This window comes from Miscanthus floridulus, chromosome 16 (assembly GCF_019320115.1).
Source record: "Miscanthus floridulus cultivar M001 chromosome 16, ASM1932011v1, whole genome shotgun sequence".
Classification (NCBI taxonomy): domain Eukaryota; kingdom Viridiplantae; phylum Streptophyta; class Magnoliopsida; order Poales; family Poaceae; genus Miscanthus; species Miscanthus floridulus.
This window is the reverse complement of record NC_089595.1, coordinates 112,228,886-112,234,885: the sequence shown is the minus strand read 5'-3', so window position 1 is coordinate 112,234,885 and position 6,000 is coordinate 112,228,886.

Below are 6,000 nucleotides of genomic sequence, written 5' to 3'. Positions count from 1 at the left end.
CACCTTTGCCTTTGCCTTTTCCTTTTCCTTAGTGGCCTCTTCTAACTCCCGCTTTGCCTGAAGCGACGTCTTGTTGGACAGCTTGAGAACTTTGTGAGGGGCATCTAAAGGGAAGTAAATGCCAGACACGTGCTCAATGATATGCATGATGAATGGAGTATAAGGGTAGTGCTTCACCACATCCTCACTAGCCATGAAGATCTTGTCCCAAATATAACGACTGATGGAGAACTTGGTGAACTCATCTCCAAAGCAATCAAGTACAACCTGGGAATCCTCATGGAGATTTGTAGAGTCACCTATCTTGGGATACAAGATCTGATGAAGAATGTTGTTGAGCACATAGTAATAGGGCTTTAGCCAAATGGTCTTCCCATCAGCACGATGACCATCCAAATACATGTACTGATACTCATCCATGGCAAGAGCTGAAATCTTAGTGATGGCAGTGGAGGCGCGATCCCTGCGGTCCAAGCCAAGAAGGCAAGAAAAGGTAATGAAATCAACCTTGTAGTGCTTGCCTTCGGTGGTCCAATTAATGACATGTGTATCCTCCCGAGTGTCCAAGTGATAGGAGGCATAGAGCTAACAGATAATCTCAGTGTTCCATGACTTGCAGAACTCCATCAGTGGCTGCAACCCCATCCTCCTCAAGTCACGGAGCAGCTATGTCATGTCCAAGCTAGGTAGCTTGCTAAGCTCAAAAGTGTCAATGGCCTTCATCTGAATCATAGGGGCCTCGCTCTTGTTGATGTAGCAGAGATAGACCAAATGATGATAAAAGTCAAAATGAAATGATTGCTAGAACCTGTACTCAATTCTCAAATCCTTGGTATTATCATAGAGAGGTTGGGCATGCCGACGATGAATCTTAGCCACATGGCGATGATAATCAACCATCAAATGAGGTGTGTAACCTCCAGCTAGATTTGGAGTGCGCTGCGGTTCCCGGATGGTAGGAGTAGGACTGACGAACAGAACCAACCGACTGACCCCAAAATAGCCTGGAGCAGAGGGAGTCATGGTGCAGACATTTTTAGCAATGGTCCTTCCTTTTAGATCAAGGGCTTCCTCAGCAGGATCAACAACGGGCACATCGCCAATGTCGGGAATGAACTCCCGAGCAGCGGCACCAGCGGGCAAAGTTGGAGCCTAGGCTTGAGCACGAGCAGCACAAGCATGAGCCCCATGACTACCAGTTGCATCATGAGGGAGTGACGCCTTGGTGCATCTAGGTGGGTGAGAGGATCCAGCGGGGTCATTGTTCTTCTTGGAACACTTCTCGCTGCAACGTGGAGGAGTGTCATCATTACTGGAAGCCGTCGCTGTGGAGAAAAACAAAAAGAAACTAAGAAGCGAGGCAGAAGAAGGTTGAACGAGAGCCTAGAGATGGAGAAACATGGATGGAGTAGCGACCAAGGGGTCGAAGGTTCTGGCTAGCGCCAGGACTTCCAGTAGTTGGGTTCTGACCCTCGAGCCAAAATTTCCGGCTGTCGAAACTTCTAGTGAACGCCAGGACTCCCGACGCACTTTGGTGGCCAATCCATACATGGGGCTCCAAATCTATGCAATCATTCACACAACGAAGGAAGAGAAGTAGAGAGGGAGGAAGAAAAGAATCAAATCATAAGGTACATTGGAAATTAGGATTAGCCATGGAGGTTGTACCTTGGAAGAGAGAGAAAGAAGTGGAGAAACACCAAATCCGCTGCGAGGATGACTTCCATGAATAGAGCCACGGCCACCACGATAATGTGGAAGGGTGAGAAGGTACGGAGGGGTATGAGGGGGATGATGGGCAGCGCGCGGGTGGTGGTGGTGCAAGTGCGGCGCGGCGACGGCGCTAGTGTGGGCGGCAGCGCGGGGTGGGGGACTATGCGCGGTTAAATAATGAACCCTAGGTTAAACGGGCGCGGTTAGAGAGGCGTCCACTCAGATCTGCGTCGGGAGTTCTGGCCTGAGCTAGGACTTCGGGCGCAGGAAACTTCAGAAAACATCCTACCTCGAGCTCACCATGCCATATAGGGCAAAAATATGATGGACACATCATTTTCACATGTGACTAGGTTTCAAACATTCCATAAAGCAATAGTCACATATGAAAACTATAAATTAGATTTTAAAAGTGTCACACAATATTTTCACAATTCTTTTCTCCTAGCTAGTTCAAACAAAGCATGTACAAGACATCAAGCCATGTTACGAGAATCAATGATATTTAGCTCACTCCTCAAAGCATAAAATCTTGACTCATCTAGGGGCTTTGTGAAGATATCGGCTAGTTGCTTTTCGGTGCTCACATGATGAATTGAGATATCTCCTTTGGCTTCGTGGTCTCTCAAAAAGTGATGCCAGATGTCTATGTGCTTTGTTCGAGAGTGGTTTACGGGATTGTTTGCCAACTTAATGGCACTCTCATTGTCGCACAAAAGGGGAATCTTGGTTAGCTCACAACCGAAGTCTTTGAGAGTTTGCTTCATCCAAAGTAGTTGGGCACAACATGCACTAGCCACCACATACTTGGCTTCGGAGGTGGACAATGCAATGGAGTTTTGCTTCTTAGAGCTCCAAGACACCAAAAACCTACTAATAAATTGACAAGTCTCGGTGGTGCTCTTTCGGTTTACTTTACAACCGGCATAATCCAAATTGGAATAGCCAAGTAACTCGAAAGTGGAACCTTTAGGATACCACAAGCCAAGATTAGGAGTGTGCACACATGCACGCACTAAGCATAATATCGAGCCTAGATGCACAAAGGTAAAGGAGGGATCCAATCATGGAGCAATACACCTTTTGATCGACGTCCTTTCCTCCTTGATCAAGGTCAAGATGTCCATTGGTTGACATAGGTGTCTTGATGGGCTTGGCTTTGTCCATGTCAAACTTGTTCAACATGTCGTTGGTGTACTTGGTTTGACTTATGAACGTGCCATACTTGAGTTGCTTGATTTGAAATCCAAGAAAGAACTTCAACTCTCCCATCATGGACATCTCGAACCTATTTGTCATAATCCTACTGAATTCCTCACAAAAAGCCACATTAGTACTACTAAATATTATGTCATTGACATATATTTGGCAAACAAAGATATCATTATTGACTTTACGAGTAAATAAAGTAGCATCAACCTTTCCTATCTCAAACCCTTGTTTGAGTAGGAAATCCTTCGAGCAATCATACCAAGCTCTAGGGGCTCGTTTGAGCCCATAGAGTGCCTTATCGAGCTTGTAGACATGGTTGGGATACTTAGGGTCTTCAAAACCCAGTGGTCGCTCTATATACACCAACTCGAATAGATGGCCATTGAGAATGCACTCTTCATGTCCATTTGGTATAGCTTGAAATCATGATGAGCAGCATAGGCAAGTAAAATACGAATCAATTCTAGCCTAGCCACTGGTGCATAGGTCTCCCCAAAATCCAAGCCTTCAATTTGAGTAAATCCTTGAGCCACCAACCTTGCCATGTTCCTTGTCACCACGCCATGCTCATCTTGCTTGTTGTGGAAGACCCACTTGGTTCCAATCACATTTTGCTTGGGCCTTTCCACTAAGGATTAGACTTCATTCTGAGTGAAGTTGTTCAACTCCTCTTGCATGGCTATCATCCAATCTGGATCAACAAGTGCCTCTTCCACCATACAAGATTCCAAAGGAGAAACAAACGAGTAATATTCACAAAAACTTGCTAAACGAGAACGTGTCGTTACCCCTCATTGGATGCTCCCCAATATGTTATCAACGGGATGATCTCGTTGAATGGATTGATGCACTCTAGGATGTGGCACTTGAGTTGATCTTTGGATGGGATCATCATCTTCATCATCATGGTCATAATCGATTGGAGGGTTGTCTTTACTTCTTTCTTCATTGTTGAGTTGAGGTTGAGCTTGCTTATTGTTGACACCATCTTCATGAGAATGACCTTGTGTTTCATTTGATCTCCCATCTTAATCATTTCTTGTTGCGGAATTTTCACCATGTTCATTGGATGAGACATGATGAGTGGTTGGATCAAGATTAACATGCACGATATTGTCATCATCTTCATCTTCGATGGGCTTTACTTCACCAATTGCAAGCTTCTTGATGGCTTTATGTGGAGCTTCTTCATTACCTACAATCTCAACATTGACTTGCTTCTTTTGAGAGTCGTCGGTTTCATCAAAAGTCATGTCTACCATGATTTCAATCAAACTAGTGGTTTTATTGAAAACACGATATCCATGTTCATTAGTACCATAATCAAGCATGAAACCTTCATCAACCTTTGGTGCAAACTTTGAGCTTTTGGATTTCTTGTTAAGTATGAAACACTTGGATCCAAAAACTCTAAAGTAGTGCACCTTAGGCTTTTTACCGGTTAGAAGTTCATAGGCGGTCTTGTCCCTTTTCTTATGAAGATATAAGCGGTTGATAGAAGACATACCGTGCTAACCGCTTCGGCCCAATAGTTGGTTGGAGTTTTGTATTCATCCAACATTGCTCTTGCGGCTTTAATGAGCGTTCGGTTCTTCCTCTCCACAACACCATTTTGTTGTGGAGTGTATGGAACCAAAAACTCATGCTTGATTCCTTCTTCATCAAGGAACTCCTCAATGTTGGTGTTTTTGAACTCCGTCTCATTGTCACTTCTAACTCTCTTAATCTTGAAATCAAACTTATTTTGGACTCTTTTTGCAAACTTCTTGAAGATGCCATATACCTCACTCTTGTCATGCAAAAAGAATACTCAAGTGAAACGAGAATAATCATCAAAAATTATAAAACCATATTTGTTACCACCAAGGCTTATATAAGCAACGGGTCCAAATATGTCCATGTGAAGCAATTCCAATGGCCTTTCAGTTGTCATAACATCCTTGACGGGATGTTTAGCTCTAACTTGCTTTCCCGCTTAGCATGCGCTACAAATTCTATCTTTCTCAAAAGAAACATTTGTTAGTCCAAGGACGTGTTCGCCTTTTTAAAGTTTGGCCAAGTTTCTCATCCCAGCATGAGAAAGTCGGCGATGCCATAACCAAGCCATGCTAGATTTTGCCATTAAATAAGTTTCAGAATTTACTCTATTTGATGTGAAATCAACTAGATAGAGTTTCCCTTTTAAATGACCCGTGAATGCAATAGAGAAATCCTCCCTTCTATAGACTTCCATACCCTTATCCATAAAGAGACAATTGTAGCCTATCTCACAAAGTTGTGAAACGGACAATAAATTATATCTCAATGAATTCACAAGTAAAACATTGGAAATAGAATTATCATTTGAGATAGCAATTTTATCCAAACCGAGAACTTCTCCTTTTCTATTGTCACCAAACACAATGTTCCCACTTTAGTCATGACTAGGTTGGAATGATGTGAACATATCCTTCTCTCCGGTCATATGATTGGTGCAACCACTATCCACCACCCAACTTGTTCCACCGGAGGAATATTCCTACAAATACAAATTAAGCTTTTGTTTTAGGTATCCAAACGGATTTGGGTCCTAGGGGGTTAGTCACATAAAACTTGGGCACCCAAACACTCCTCATAAACTCCTTTCTCTTTTGAGCACCAACATACTTGACTACAATCTTGCCATCCTTGCCCCAACAACACATATAGTCACTAGCATAGCACCGTGGAAGTGGTGCTTATGGCTTGGGGGGCCTCAGATTGCTTCGTCTTGATTATCTTGTCACTTGTAGGTTGAATCCTGGGAATATAGACCTTGTTGTTGGCCTTACATATAAGCTCATCAAGAGCAACGGCCTTGTTGAACTTCACACAAGACACGCCATTGATTATGTTCCTTCTATTGGCCTTTCCATCATACCTATTGTAGCCAATGCCTTCTTTGATTGATGGGTGCCTTGATGACTTGTACATAGTCTTATTGGATTTCTCTTGACACTTGCACCCATTCTTCAAGATCATCTTCAACCTATGAATCTCCTTGTCTTTCTTCTCTAGCTCAACAAGGTTAGTTGTATATGCATTTACATCAACTTT